The sequence below is a fragment of the Danio rerio genome, chromosome 7 (assembly GCF_049306965.1).
Source record: "Danio rerio strain Tuebingen ecotype United States chromosome 7, GRCz12tu, whole genome shotgun sequence".
Classification (NCBI taxonomy): domain Eukaryota; kingdom Metazoa; phylum Chordata; class Actinopteri; order Cypriniformes; family Danionidae; genus Danio; species Danio rerio.
Window position 1 is genome coordinate 8,824,936 of NC_133182.1, and position 16,608 is coordinate 8,841,543.

Consider the following 16,608-nt stretch of genomic DNA (forward strand, 5'->3'; position numbering starts at 1 on the left):
CCAGCGGGGGCTCAATATAACTTTATATTTATTTGAAATGAAAGCTATGAAGATTTAATAATTATTAAAATAACAATAATAATAAATAATAAAAACAAGAAAAACCCACCCCGTCCTCTTTCAGCAGTCCGCTCATCTGACAGCTACAACACTGTACATTGAGGATATTTATAATAAGTTTCAGATATAGATGTAAATTAAAAAAAAGACTTAATGTCAAAAACTCCACAATAAGTTCAGACTTCCTCATCTGATGTGGAGAGACCAGCTTGTCTGAGCGTAGCCTTTAGGAGGCAGATCTCAAGTCATTGGCCTTGGTTTGCTGCAGTTTGGTCAGAGTCAGTTGTTTCTCTGCCAGACGAAGCTGTGCTTCTGCCCTTTCAGTCTCTTTTTGCAATTGTTGAAATTTAAAAAATCAGTGATTGCCATTATTTGCATTTTTTTTTTCTGTAATCATTGCATGCATCACTAATAAATATTCTAAAAAGAAAAATATTTTTCATTGTGATGAATATATATAACAATTAGTGACAGAATAAAATTGATTGTTTTTGGTCAGTTTTGGCAGCTGTTTGGGGGATTATTTTATGAGGCCAAACTCTTTCTACTTTGCTGTAGGCCTATACTAAAAGGGTGAATACATTAAAGCCAATAATCACTACAGCCTGACGGATGGACAAATAAAATGAAAACCTTCAGAATAAATAGTATATCTTGTAAAATACTGCATGATCCAAAAATAGCATAATTTAATAAATTTTAATACATTTCGGGCATAAAATCCACGCTAAATCCACCCTTCTGATGGGATCAGTTTAATCCAGGTTTTTTAGATCAAAGTGATCCAGATCCTACAAAAAAAGGTCTGAAAAACCCAATCTAAAGTTTTGATCCGGATCAAAACCAAGATTGGATTACTTGATCTAATCCGATTAGGTAATCCGTTTTTTCTTTTGAAAAACCCATTTTTAAGATTTGATCCAATCCCTTATCCAAAATCCTAGTGGATTACTTCTGAAAAACTGAGCCCTGGGGTCCGTTCTTTGTACGTGGATTACTCAGTTAGCTGGATTTGGATATTGACGATTTGACACGATCCAGGATCGTTTCGTTCTTCAAAGCTGATCCGAGAGTTGTTGTCATAGCAACAGATCTGCTAGGTCAAACCTGATCGGGAGCAGGTTCAATTCATATAAACAGGATTAGATCAGCTCAGTTCAAGCAAAGATAATACAGAAAGTATGTTCCGAATTCTGATATTTTCTTACAGTAGTAGTTATATACTCTTGGGAAAATATTACATATTTTTTTAACTATATATATATAAAGTTATAGTTATTAATAAAATAAATAAAGTTATACATATTAATAAAACTTATGCAATCTGTACCCTTGAAATGAAAGTACAAAGACTGCCACCTGGTGGTGGAAAGAGAAAACTTATTGATTTGAACTTTTTAGATCGCTTTAGTACAAATTGTGTATAATAGAAATGCACAATATGTGACTTTTTTTAAAGCAATTATACATTTATGCAGTCATAAACATGTTTTAATAGTTAATATGCCAGTGTTTTGATGCTTCACAAAAGTTGCAGATGCCTTTACCAATATCAAAATGCTTTTGTAAACAACCAGTTATTCTTTACACCGATTAAAAAACAGCTACTATAATATAGACAATATTTTCTAAATGTAGAACTAAATACACTGATTTGCATTGAAATACATGATGAATACTCTTGACACATGAAAGTGTAAAGCCTGCAGCTCACAACAAATGTGAAGTTATTGCGTGTCATATTTAACAAACCGTTTACTGCTAATTTGGTGTAATTTTGCTCACATGGATAATTGAATATTAATCAGATGATGTCATTACGCTGCTGTGCTGTCAGCCAATCGCTGCATTGCTAATCATGATTTCGAGGATCGATAGATCTGTCCTTCACAACACACGCAGCGATCTCAGATCAGTTCATCCAGACATTCTAATCTGATTGGCGAACTTGTTTGAAGAACCAAATTAGCCAGAGATCAGTTATCAAGATTAAAAGATCCAGGATCTGTCAAATCATCTTAGATCATTTAAGTGAGGTACGAAGAACAGACCCCTGGTGTCCTGCAACGTTCAGTTTCAACCCCAATTTGAAACACCTGAACCAGCAAATCAAGCTCTTTCTAGTGCTGTGTCCCAATTCGCATATTATCCGTCCTAAATAGTATTTGAAAATAGAATTAGCGTGTCCCAAACCATAGTATGTTGAAAAGAGTATGCCAGAGGTTCCCGGATGGTTTGCTATTTCCGGTAAAAAATTTAAGTGTAGAAGCGTTCATACTCTAACGGCTGATATTGCCCACAATACATTGCGCGTTGGATGTAAATTCGATTAGAACCACAAACGCAAGCGGAAAGTGTAAATAAACTACAAACATAATATAGAAGCAAGACCAACCGTTAAGTAGAGAGAGTTCGGTAAAGATGCTTGAATGACTGAGTCAATATCTAGCCCACTGTTAAATATTTAAATCACATTATCTGTGTTATACTTTATCTGCAACAGCACTGCACTTATAGACCTTTTTCATGGCTGCTGCATGGAGGGCACCATAGCGACCAGCGTCTTTCAGTAGAATGCTAAAAACTTCCGTTTACAGCGTGTACGACTGGTAATTTGCGCTCTGAAAATGGGTTTCAATAACGTTTTTAATGGATAACAGAGTGTTTTTGTGACACACAACTTAGAAATGTGTCTGTTAAAGCCGTTATAATCTGTCACATGTGGTTCAAGCGCGTCAGAAATACGAGAAAAACGTTCTCCTAGTTCACGTGTCTGCCGTCAGAAATGTGTGTGTGTGTGTGTGTGTTCCCGGCCTGTCAGCTGTTAGCTCAGCGGCTCTTTAACACACACACACACACACACACACACACACACACACACACACACACACACACACACACACACACAGAGAGCAAACCAGAGTACTGGCATGAAACTTAACAGGTATGAAAGTCGTGCAATTTACAAAAATGACCAATAAAAGTCTGTTATTGATCCTCTGCTGGCTGATTTGCTGTTTATTCTGATCGCGAGCCGTTTGTGTTTTATTTCGTGTGTTGTTTTTCCCACGGTTTGTGTTTTTCTGTCATTTCAAAGTGACACTCGCCTATATTTTCACTTTGTCACAGTTATTAAATCAGTGTGTCAGTGGCACAGTACTGGCTACGTGTGTGTGTCAAACATTTTGGCGAATTACATTAGTTTGGGCTGGTTATATATTTAAAATAACGAGAAAATGTTGACTTTAGCGATGACGAGGCTTCATTAAAACTGCCTCACAGCAGCTGTTTTCCATCCTATTAGATTGCATTTCTTTAAATGATCAGTCCAGGAGATGGTGCTGATGGACAACAGTATTAGTTCAAAGAGGATAAAAGCAGGTAGAATAGATTAAAACTATCGTTTCACAGCTGTCCAAATGTGACTCTTTACACGCATCAGCTGCCGACCGGAAGTTCTTCGCATTCTCCTTGCGCATACACGCAAAGCATCATGGGTAATTTTGCGTTCCAAGAAAAAGGGGTATATAAAGACGCGTTTGCACATCTGAACATTTGAATGCATAATTACCCAAAGACCTGAGGAGATTTATCTGCATGAAAGACTCATGAATAGGAGATTAACCTGCTGCTGCCTCTCTAATAAGGTAGGAAATTAAATCCGACAGGAATGTGGATGGTGTGTGGAGGATTGACAGGGGGCATAACTAAGCAACACAACGATCTGTTAAAGAGGAAGTAGCATGTCCCAAAGCTTGCACACTCTTCTGTTGCACACTCGAAAGTATAAACTTTTGCTTCCCAAAACAAATACATACTTTTAGGGGCGTAGTATAAGCATGCGAATTGGGACGCAGCATAGGTATACTAGAAACTTCCAGGCAGGTGTGTTAAAGGAAGTTGGAGCTAAACCACTCAGCCCTCCAGGACCGAGTTTAGACACCCCTGGAAAAAGTGTTTGGAAATTGACAAGAATGCGTGTTGTTCAATACTTTGATGAAGATTTTGATCCACATCAAATGCTGACTACTGTACATCAAGTCAACTTGAGGAATAAAATAAATGAGGTGTTTACCATCATAAACCAGACACATTTTCTCTGGTTTCTTTCTGGCCAGTTCACAGGTCTGCTTCAGCAGCACAGAGACTCTTTCCAGCGGGAATATCTCCACTTCCATGCTCTTTCCAGCAGATTTTACGTTGAGGTTGATCTTGTCCACTTTGGAGGTTTCATCAAAGCCTTGGTGAGATGGGATCTGAGGATGATCTGAAATAACAGAGTAAAACAATGATTTGATATAGTAACCCTTGAGAATTCAGGAGGTTTGAAGGTTAAGTTGATGCTCAATAGCTATGTTTCCATCCAAAAATGCGAATAAACATTATGCGCAAAACTCGATTATCGCATAAAAGTTGTGCGAATGAAGCAGCGTTTCCATCCAACGAGTCAAAGCGAGAAAAATCGTCACTTCCTGATTAACTGGCGCCAAATATCAACAGTAAAAACTTCATTTGCTGCAGTAGGAGAAGCTGCATCAGTCTTTTCTAAATGAATGCGCCTCAGAAGACAATCCTGACAAGCAGTGAGCGCGCAGTGGCGTTTGAAGGTGTCAGACGCGGAGCACAGGCGCTCTTGATTCTGGAGGTCATTAATAATATAATAACATTAATACTGAAATGGTAAGGCGTTTTATAATGACCAAAACAACATTTCAGATGTTTTATAATTTGTTTGTTTGTTTAAACTTTATTGTCCGTTCTGCTTGACACAGAAAGGAAATTTTTCTTCAACACTGGATTTAGGACAACAATTACAAACATACAACAACGACACAATAACACTTATCAACACAACAACATAAGTTAAAAGTTTAAAAACCAAATTAGCCCCATGCACAATACTGCAAATCATACTTGGTAACCACCTCATTCACTACAAACATTGATCCGGTTTAGAACAACAACTGCCATTGGGATAAATGACTTTTTATAGGCATTTCTTCGTGCTTTAGGAATTCTAAACCTGCGTCCTGATGGTAGCAATTCAAATGCTGAGTGAAGGGGATGTGTATTATCTTTAAAAATCACCACTGCTCTTTTTTCCATAAAAGAGTCAAATAAAATCTGCAATGAATGCTGTTTGTGACCAGTTATCTTATTTGCCTGATTGATAATTTGCGCTAATTTCTTTTTCTGTTTAAGTGTTGTGTTACCAAACCATGAAACAATATTATATGTGAGAACACTCTCTATAAGTGCTATAAGTTTAATGTGCTCAGCCTGACGTTCTATCCATTCACACACATTTTAAGCATCACATGATCTCTTTCAACAAAATCACATGACCTTTTTTAATGCGCATGCTGGAGTTTGTGCGGTAAAAGTGTTTCCATCGCAGTTTATGCGCAACTTTCCTTATCGAATAAAAAGTTTATCCTACCCAGTTAGGCGCATTTTCAAAATGTATGCGCATCATGGCGTTTCCATCAACTGGTTTTTTTATGCGCATTTGCAAAAATAGGTGGATGGAAACATAGCTAATCTGACACATTTGTGAGTAAAACTCTTGGTTGGTTGAATTAATTAATTAATTAATTAATGAGTGAGTGAAAATAGTTATGCTGACAGCCAATCAGAATCTATCCTGCTTTAATTAGCATATTTAAAATGATAGATGAAAAAACGAAAGCTCATGCATATAATATCCAAAACATTGTGCATTCTTTTGGACGCTAATGAGTTGTTGTCAACTTAATTAATATCATTCCATTATGAAGTGGCTGTTCCATAGCAGAATGCAGACAAACCTGAATGTGAGTTTCCAGTGGATTGTGCAGGACTGCTTCTCTCCTGGACATTTTTCACCAGTGTTTCAGGAGGTTTTGTAACTGGGATGTCATCTGAAAAGAGCAATTTAGTACTTTTTAATATAGAGACTATGTGTAACAGAGTGTGTACAATAAGAATATGCATGTGCTATATATTAAACAGATTAAAAATATGCCAATATTTACTGTTGTCTCGAACTTCTTTGAGTTTCTGTTGAACACAAAGGACGATATACTTAAGATTACTTGGGAAAAACAGCTACTGACATCCATAGTTTTTTTTTGTCAACATTCTTCAGTATATCTTCCTTCGTGTCCAACAAGAAAGAAATTCATACATTCTGAGTCACATAAAATGTCAGTGAATGATGAGTATTTCATTTTTGTGTGAACGAATCTACGATAGGCGAGGCAGTGGCGCAGTAGGTAGTATTTTTGCCTCACAGCAAGAAGGTTGCTGGGTTGCTGGTTCGAACCTCGGCTCAGCTGGCGTTTCTGTGTGGAGTTTGCATGTTCTCCCTGCCTTCGCGTGGGTTTCCTCCGGGTGCTTCGGTTCCCCCACAGTCCAAAGACATGTGGTACAGGTGAATTGGGTAGGCTAAATTGTCCGTAGTGTATGAGTGTGTGTGTGAATGTGTGTGTGGATGTTTCCCAGAGATGGGTTGCGGCATACGCTGCGTAAAAACTTGCTGGATAAGTTGTCGGTTCATTCCGCTGTGGCGACCCCGAATTAATAAAGGGACTAAGCCGACAAGAAAATGAATGAATCTACGGTAAATCACCATGAAACAAATCAGCTGTGGTAAAATCGAATACATTTACTGTCATTATTTTTAAACTGTAATATTAGATGTCAAGGATAACCAGTAAAATGCTAAATATTTACACATTTAATTCATGTAATAAATGATCTGAGTGGAAAGAGTTCATTCAGAACGTGCTCGTAATATCTGAATGTTATAAAATATGACCAACTTCATTTCTAACGTTCATAGAAAGGGTTTAGATCAAACAGTTTTACAGAATGTTCAGTTAAGTATGAGCAAATGTGTCCGTCTAAGTTAATAATTAAACAATCAATCACTTATGAACTAAATGAGCTGTAAGTAGATGGACTAGAAAAACAGGATGTGCATACGTACGTTCATTTGAAGTCTCCGATGACTCTGTTTGATTCTGATTCCCTGCTGAACCATTCGCAGGTGCCGAACTGCTGCTTCCCCACAGGTAGGATGAAAACTTCTCCCACTTTAAAACACATTACAGATCAAAAGTTATTTTACAGCAATGTCCATATCAATAAATGTGTTTTTATATATTTAGATACTCAAAAAAATGACGTTTGCTGTTAGCTACTTATTTAAAATAAGTCAAAAAGAACACAATTTTTGCATTTTTAAGGGGGCAACTTAATTGGTTAATGTTCAATCCACTTAAATTTGTAAAAACTAATACGTTAAATTAATTGCTTCATGTTTTCCCAACATAAATCATTTGTTACAGTGTAGGTTTCTCTAATTTTCCCCTTTTATTGTCTTTCTAAATTTTCAATAATAAATAGACTTGCATGTCAACTGATCTGACTGTTGTAGATATCAGTATTTGTGCCCCAGTATTTAATATTAAACTAATTTCCAGTAAATACTGTAGTGTTTTTGAACCATACTATATTATTTACAACTCTGTCAATGAATGCTATACTGTAGTGTTGACTAGTGAGCAGGTAAACTGGAATAACTGCTGTACGCTTTCATTTTCTGATGTTTTGAAACTTTAAATTTCATATTCCAGATACTTGAATAACGACTGTACACTTTCATTTTCACTACAGTAAACTCTGTCTATTGTAGTACAATGTGCATTCATTATTAGCATATTACAGTGTTGGCTAATCTGTTTAAATTATTGTAGTTGTTGTTTAAATGAAATTGTTGCACTAGAAACTAGGCCTATAATTATCAAAACAGATTCATTTAAGTACTTTATTATAGTATGGCTCAAAACACATGTTTGTTGCTATACTACATTTCATTTTAAAGGTCCCGTGAAGTGCTTAGAATTTTTATTCAACGTTTGACTTAAAGCAGGGTTGTCCAAACTCGGTCCTAGAGAGCCAGTGTCCTGGACAGTTTTGCTCCAACCCTAATCAAACACACCTGAACCAGCTAATCAAGCTCTTACTAGATATACTTGAAACTTCCTGGCAGGTGTGTTGAAGCAAGTTGGAGATAAACTCTCCAGGACACCGGCCCTCCAGGACTGACTTTGGACACCCCTGACTAAGAGGCTCAAATGATTTTAACAGATTTGTGTGTGTTGATCAGTTAAGACGTCTGTAACTGTAACGGGGAATTGTCACTGACAACGGAGGTGAGGATCCAAATGCAGGGTTTTATTAACAGGATGGCCAGGCAAGCAATGATCAACCCAGGAGCAAACCGAAGTATCAGGGCAATCCAGAATCGGTGTCAAAATAACAGGCAGATGGTCACGAGGCAGGCAGAAGACAGGAATAAACAAATAAAGCAAGACCAGTATCAAAAACATGGCAAAGCAAGACAAAGGAAACCGCGTTGTAGTGTCACATAAATAGTAGACAAGACTCATTGCCACATTGTGTGTGTTTGTGCTGTTCTTATAGTCCAAGTAATCAGTCTGTGAGCAGCTTCAGCTGAGTGAGTGTTTGCAATCACTAGTGACTTGGAGCAGGTGTGTTTGTGTGTTGTTGCATGACTGAATATGTAGTCCATAACATGGGGATTTGTAGTTCATGTGAATGTGAGTGTTTACCATCATGACAACGGCGTTAGCTCCTGTCAGCTTTAATTGTGAGCAAAATGTTGAGCTTTATTTAGGTTTAAAATTATTTTTGGGGCGGGATCAAAATCGGTGACATAGCGCCGATCTGCTAGTGGAGTGATGATGAGTCGGTTTCTCATTATTATTTATGGCGGAGTTTTCTTATCCTATGAGAAGACCCTGCTTCTTAGTAATTCATGAGAGCACATGCTTTCCGAAGGCAAGGCAGACCTGCCATGCTGTGAGACCCGATGACTGGGTGAGATCGTGTCCGCGTACGGCACGGGTCGTATGTGTTCGTTTCCATGATCCACAGGGTTTGTTGCATGTTTTTCCCTGCGATGCTGTTAGGGCCGATACAGCAAAGCTGTTGGTTTGCAAGAAGCATTTTTGTCGAGAGAGCTGTACAAGAATTGGAGAATGGCGGACTTGTGCTTTATCAGTTGAGTTTATTACCATTCAGACACATCGCCTATATCCGTTTAGAAGCCTATCACACTGAACACAGTGAGAGTTTTGTGTGCTGGTTAGTAATAAAATAAGTTATTTTATACTTAAGGGCAGCATGGTGGTGCAGTGGGTAGCACTGTCGCCTCACAGCACAAAGGTCTCTGGTTCAAGCCTCGGCTGGGTGGAGTTTTCCCTGTGTTGGCGTGGGTTTTATCCAGGAGTCCCCACAATTTTGTGCTAAAGGTGAATTGGGTAGGCTAAATTGTCCGTAGTGTATGTGTGTGAATAAGAGTGTATGGGTGTTTCCCAGTGATGTTGTGGCTGAAAGGGCATCCACTGTGAAGAGCATATGTTGGAATAATTAATGGTTCATTCCGCTGTGGCGACCCCCGATTAATAAAAGGACTAAGCCGAAAAGAAAATGAATGAATACATTTTCAACAAACATGCGACTGTCCCAACATGTGATGTGTCGTTCCCTATTGGCGCGCACGATCAGCACGTCTCTATTTGAAATCATGAACTTAAGCGTGCAATAGATGAGGGATGTGTAAACAGTCCCTTAAACAATTTGAGGCTGGCTCTTTGCAGGATCCGAGATGTCTGCATGTTGGATCAAGAAAGATACACGATACATTCGCCTGATCTCACGAGAAAATGCAAGTATTTTACATTTTGCCAGGTTAGTGGCTAATTCGTACGAATTCGTACGAGTTCAGTCATACAAAATTGTACGATTTTAAAAAGGCGTGCCACCTAACCCCTAAACCCAACTGTCATTGGGAGATGAGCAAATCGTACTAAATTGTACGAATTAGATCGTACGAATTCATATGAATTAGCCACTAAATGAAAAAGTTACGAATGTCAATGAGCTTGTGTTGGATACATCACTATGCATTTCTTTACTTTATCTGTCATTTTCGAGATCTTCCGCTAAAGTGATAAAGATCTAATCCAGGGCTGTTAAATTCAGTTCCTGGAGGGGTGCCCACATGGTCCCAGTTCATTCCGCAGTGGAATTAATATGGATTAATAAAGGGACTAAGCCGACAAGAAAATGAATGAATAATTGGCTCCACCGACATTGCTGATTCACTGCCCCTCCTCGTTTAAGCATGTGCTGAATAGATGTTTGACCATTATGCTATTCTCTCCGTATATCAAATAAATAAATGCATATTGAAATCAATTTTTAAATCTAGTTTATTTAGCACCATTATTTTAATTTTATTTATTTTTTTGCTGGTTGACTTACAAGGGCCAAAAATCTCAATGATTTTTGAATGTATTTAGTAAAAAGATGCATCAATAGAAGAAGCTAAATTAATAATATTGTGGCTCCAAAAGGAATATGGATAAATTATATTATTATTGTCTGTAGAGTTTGCATTGCCTTTTGTTCAGTTCGTTCCTTTCTCTTTGTTTTTGAACTAAGTTTCAATATTTCATTTACCAGAAACTAAAATATAACATTGCACTCACTGAATTGATTGTTTTTTTGTGTGCCATCCCTAAGAACAGTTTCAGGAGGCGCCACTGGGCGGCTGGCATGCACAGATTAGTTCCACCTCTGCTTCAACACACTAGGTTTGTGACAAACTGCAAGCTTTGGATGTTTATTACAGGTTTATATCGTCGGATTTCATTACTGTTTTGAAGCATCATTCAACAGACATTCTAAAAACACGTGCCCCGGTAAAAGCTTTAAGATATTTATATGCGAGTATATTTATTACGATTGCTAATCCCAGAATAAAGACGTTATTCTTTATGTACAAACCTTATGAAAGCAATGCAGTATAAACAGTTTAAACAATTTCCACGCGCCTCACATGCAAGCCTGTTGAAAAAAATATGAGCTGCTCACGCGCGCGCTCATGCGTTGTGACCCTGCAGCACAGGTTTTGGCACACTGCGAGTTTTGCAGGCCAACTCCTTGCAGGTTAAATAATATGAAGATGATCTTATTTTCATTTTTTTTTTTTTTTTTGTATGAAGCAGAAAGGAGAGATGATGAATCAGGGAGGCTTGCCATGAGGTATAAGACAGCCATACGTCGGGTTTAATACAACTGATAATTCTGTAAAACATATTTTTGGTATTATATAGAAATTAATGAGAATAATAATAATAAACAACCCATACATATACCATTTAACAAACTTTCAGGACCTTTAAAAATTAAATAAAGGTTTAGGAAACACTTTTGTTTTGTTAATTAAAGTATTTCATATTTTTAGCAAATCTGATCATAAAATAAAGAATAACTCTCAGCTCTGCGTTTACCATATTTAAATCTAATGCATGAAATCATGAAATCGTCTGAGATTCAAGTGTAGTTACTTACCACACCAAAGAGAACGCTGAAACCTGCGGCCATGTCTTAAGCTGGTCGAGTCTGTCTAGCTGGATCTCAAAATAACGACACATGCGATTACTTTCATTTTCTCTCTCTTTGTTTATAGGCAGCCCACGTGCTTTCCCTTAAAACACCTGATGTAAACCCCCTAAGATTTTGCTTTACATACAATATGCGTAAAGCATGAAAGCACAACTCAAACATATTGCATATTTACCTTCAAATACAGTCCTTCTCTTTTGCTTTCTACTAATAGCAATGTGTCCTTTTCTTTAATTAAAACCAAAAAATGAATTATGCATGAATTAATAAGCGTTGCATTGATGTATTTGTTAGGACAGGAAAATAATTTGGACTAGATAAAACTAAACTGAGAAAAATCATCTTTAAAGTTTTCTAAATTAAAGGTATATTTCACCCAAAATTGGACATTTTGTCATCATTTACTCACCCTTTACATTTATGAGTTTCTTTCTTTAATTATTTATTTTTTGAAGACTGCTTGAAGCCAGTAACCATTGACTTCTATTTGTTTTTCATACTATGTCAATTGTAACAGGTTTCCAAATTTCTTCAAAATATCTTCTTTAGTGTTCAACTTAAGAAACAATCTCATAACCATTTGGACACTTGAGGGAGAGTAAATAGTGATAGTAAAAAGTAAATTCATTTATTGTCATTTTTTTCATGACAATAGAGTCATTTGTGGGTGAACTATTAAAATTACCAAAAACTACCAAAATTGTATTTTTTCATATAATTATGGAAGAAAATAAACAAAATATTCAGCTCACTACATGCCTTCAGTCCACTAAAAACCACAAATGAATATGTTTTAGTTGGTTAGTTCATTATAAGAAAACATGACAATATGCCTTTTTAATTGATGTAATACATTTTTATTTTAAAAATAAGTATTTTTTCATATTTTTTCATTTTAAACTTAGGAAATATTTTTGCTGCATCAGAAAGTGCGGTTATGATGACCATCCGACAAGCTAATCCAATTAAAATTAGGGCTCAAAATGTATTTAAATCTCAAAAATAAATAAAAAATGAGGTGTACGACTGCAAAAAGGTTCACTTTTTGAAAAAAAAGAACCTACTCCTTTTTCCCAAGCTGGCTATGAGCCTGTGCTCCCTTGTAAAAGTATTTTCAAAATAAATAAATAATATAAATTTTGATACATGTAAAATTGTGGTATTAGTATTTTATTTTAAAATACATTTCAATGTATTTTGCCCATCTCTGGCCATGGGTAATCTCCTAATTTATTTAATAATGTTTAACAATGACTAGAAAACATTTAACTTTAGTATAAGTGTTTTTTACATTTTGTAATGAACGTATTACACTAAAAACAACACAATCTATTTTATAACAGAGTTGATTTGCTTACTGATGTCTTCTGCATAGTCCTCCATCTGTCGAGTGACAGTATTTACATCTGAAAATAAAATAAGATTCACTTACAACATTTAATTGAAACATTTCATTTTAGTTTGCTCTAAATAAAATAAATAAAAAGCAATAAAATAAACAAAAAAAACAAAAAAAAGGTTACGTCAAATTAGAAAGCTCTGTTAAAGGCAATCGCCCCAACCATCATCATTCTCAGTCTCCTCTAAAATGGGATGGTGGGCCAAATCAAAGGTTACAATGGGCCAGCTTTGGCCCGCGGGCACTACCTTGGGCATCTCTGATCTACAGTTAAAGTCAGAATTAATGGTCCCCCTGAATTATTAGACTGCTTGTTTATTTTTCCCCTAATTTCTGTTTAACGGAGAGCAGATTTTTTCAACACATTTCTAAACATAATAGTTTTAATAACTCATCTCTAATAACTGATTTATTTTATCTTTGCCATGATGACAGTAAATAATATTTGACTAGATCTTTTTTAACACACTTCTATTCAGCTTTAAGTGACATTTAAAAGCTTAACTAGGTTAATTAGGTTAACTAGGCAGGTTTGGATAGTTGTGTATGTTATTGTATAGCGATGGTTTGTTCTGTAGACTATCTGGAAAAAAGATTTTGTCCCTAAAATGATGTTTTAAAAATTAAAAACTACTTTTATTCTAGCCGAAATAAAACAAATCATATTTTTTCCAGAAGAAAAAAATATGATCAGACATACTGTGTAAATGTCCTTGCTCTGTTAAACATTATTTGGGAAATATTTAAAAAGAAGAAGAAAAAAAATCAAAGGGGGCTAATAATTCTGATTGTAACTGCATGTATATTCATTAAAATGATACTTTTACATTTCAAAGGTGTAATGTATGCGTTAGTAAATCAAACATTCTTGTTTCTTGTTCAGAAATGTCATGAATTACACACAGTTATGAAATAAAACACACACTGATTCATTGCCAAAACCAGTGGTTCTCAAAGTGGGGGGCGGGACCCCCCAAGGGGTCGCGGGACAATGAAGGGGGGTCGCCTGGTGATTTCCAAAAATATAATTATTTATATTAAACCATAAGAATTACCATATTTTATCAAACTACTGAAGAGAAAAAATGTTGTTTATAGTTAATATATTATATATAGTTACTACAGTAGCTTGTAGTTACTAGTTCTATTGGATTGCAACCCCTGGTGTAATTACATAATTTTAAAGACACACCAATGGCGTCAGATGCAGCAGATTGATTTTATAACATCAGGTAAACTTTCTGGCACATTTACAGCTCTGATTTACATTAAAAAAAGATTAAACTAAGAATAAACTTGGGTCTATTGGTGTGTGTGTGTGCTATTGCATGCAAGGTTTCTGTATATATAACCACCTCAGAGGATATTGGGGGTCGCGAGTCACTTGCATTGTTATTTTGGGGGTCGCAAGCTAATAAGTTTGGGAACCCCTGGCCAAAACAACAGAAGTTATTGAAACTGAAACAAAACCAAACAATGCTACCAAAACTGAAAGTGTTGTAGACCTTCAGGTTATTTGAAACCCCCTCACGTTCAGCAATCAACAGGGGAAAACCTGAAGAGTTCAAAGAGTTCGCTAAAGTGAAACCCACATTTCTTCTCACATGGAAAATGATTTCTAGTAAATACTGCAGTGATTTGTTGTAAAGTACTTGAATGAGTCTGTTGTGCTAATGCTATAGTTGCTATCGTAACACAAATATTGTAATGTAAACAAATTACCCAACTCTGTACTTTGGTTTATACTATTTTTAATCCATTCATTCATTCATTCATTTTTCTTTTCGGCTTAGTCCCTTTATTAATCAGGGGTTGCCACAGTGGAATGAACTGCCAACTTATCCAGCATGTTTTACACAGCGGATGCCTTCCAGCTGCAACCCATCAAAACTATTTAACATTATACCACAATTTACTGTATTATAAACTTGTATGGTATACTACAGTGCCCATTACAGTTTATCAGTCCACTATAGTAATACAGCACTCATTGGAGGTTGTAAATACGGCATAGTTTAATAAACTTTCCTATAGTTTGGTTCCAAATAGGGCTGCAGGATTTTGGAAAAATGTGATATTTTGTTTTTCTGCAATATATATTGCGATTTGGGCAAGAAGGTGGCTGGTTCGAGCCTCGACTGGGTCAGTTGGCATTTCTGTGTGGAGTTTGCATGTTCTGCGGGTGCTTAGGTTTCTCCCACAGTTAATACACATGCACTTTAGGGGAATTGGGTAAGCTGAATTGTCTGTGAACTAGAGTGTGTTTGGGTGTTTCCCGGTGTTGGGTTGCAGCTGGGAGGGCATCCGCTGTGTAAAACATATGCTGGATAAGTTGGTGGTTCATTCTGCTGTGGCGACCCCTGTTTAATAAAGGGACTAAGCCGAAAAGAAAATGAATGAATGTTTTAATTTTATATTATTCATTCATTTTCTTGTCGGCTTAGTCCCTTTATTAATCCGGGGTCGCCACAGCGGAATGAACCGCCAACTTATCCAGCAAGTTTTTTTACGTAGCGGATGCCCTTTCAGCCACAACCCATCTCTGGGAAACATTCACACACACATACACACTCATACACTACGGACAATTTAGCCAACCCAATTCACCTGTACCGCATGTCTTTGGACTGTGGGGGAAACCGGAGCACCCGGAGGAAACCCATGCGAACACAGGGAGAACATGCAAACTCCACATAGAAACACCAACTGAGCCAAGGTTCCAACCAGCGACCCAGCGACCTTCTTGCTGTGAGGTGACAGCACTACCTGCTGCGCTCGTTATAAATTTGTATATAAAAATAAGTATTTTTTTCATATTTCTTAATTCTATATATTTAGCAAATGTTTTTGGTACCTCAAAAAATGTGGTTATGATGACTATCCAACGAGCTAATCTAGCTAAAAATAGTGCTTAAAATGTCATTAAAATGCAGCATTTAAATCTCATTATTAATTGAACATAAGGCTGCCCAAATTAAAGCATAAAAACATTAATAATGTAGAGCTTAACTTTTTGAAAATTTATGGATAACAAAAAGGCTTAATTAGTATTAAATTAACTTTAACACGGGCCGCTTTTGATGCTTAAAACTTTTTAATTGGTACTTTTTTTTCAAGAATAAGGTCCAAGATTCAGAATAAAAGGTGGGCTACTTTCCCTCCATAGGGCGGCATGGTGGCCCAGTGGTTAGCACTGTTGCCTCAAAGCAAGAATGTCACCGGTTCTAGTCCTTTAACAGGCCGGTGGTCTTTTCAGTGCGTAGTTTGCATGTTCTTCCTGTGCTCGCGTGGGTTTTCCCCGGGTTCTCCGGTTTCCTCCTACATTCCAAAAACATGCACAGCAAGTGAATTGATCAATCTAAATTTAGCGCTAGAGTCAGTCTCTCACCCTGCAGCATATCTCTTCACAGCATTCATTTTAGTCATCAGCTCTTATCAAGGGGGGAGTTGTCGAGATCTACCTGAGCTTAAGGCTCCCCTCTTGCCCTGCAAATGGGAGGGAGCCCAGGGCTTAAGGACCTTTTGAGCTCAGGGCTCGCTCCCGGGACAGCATGCCAAACTTACTTATAATCAAACTTACTCTGCTATTTTCTCTGTTCGTGGCTGAGCTGTGACACTGGCCTTGTCTTGTTTCTGTGAGCACATGGCTGATTGTTTGTGTTGCCAGG

At 36.9% G+C, this 16,608-nt stretch overlaps 1 protein-coding gene across 6 annotated transcripts in view; it reads left to right on the forward strand.

Annotated features, from left to right (window-relative positions):
• The window catches only part of LOC141375293 (3'-5' exoribonuclease HELZ2-like), a 296,921-nt gene that overhangs the window by 234,079 nt on the left and 46,234 nt on the right, over positions 1 to 16,608 (forward strand). Inside the window, exon 1 of one of the 6 annotated variants that reach the window (XM_073908044.1) lies at positions 7,057 to 7,115. The exons of 4 other annotated variants lie outside the window; for them this stretch is intronic. The gene's annotated coding sequence lies outside the window, so the exon portion shown is untranslated. Of the gene's footprint in view, positions 1 to 7,056; positions 7,116 to 16,608 lie in introns of those variants that run through there. One more of the 6 variants, XM_073908046.1, reaches the window with a different exon arrangement.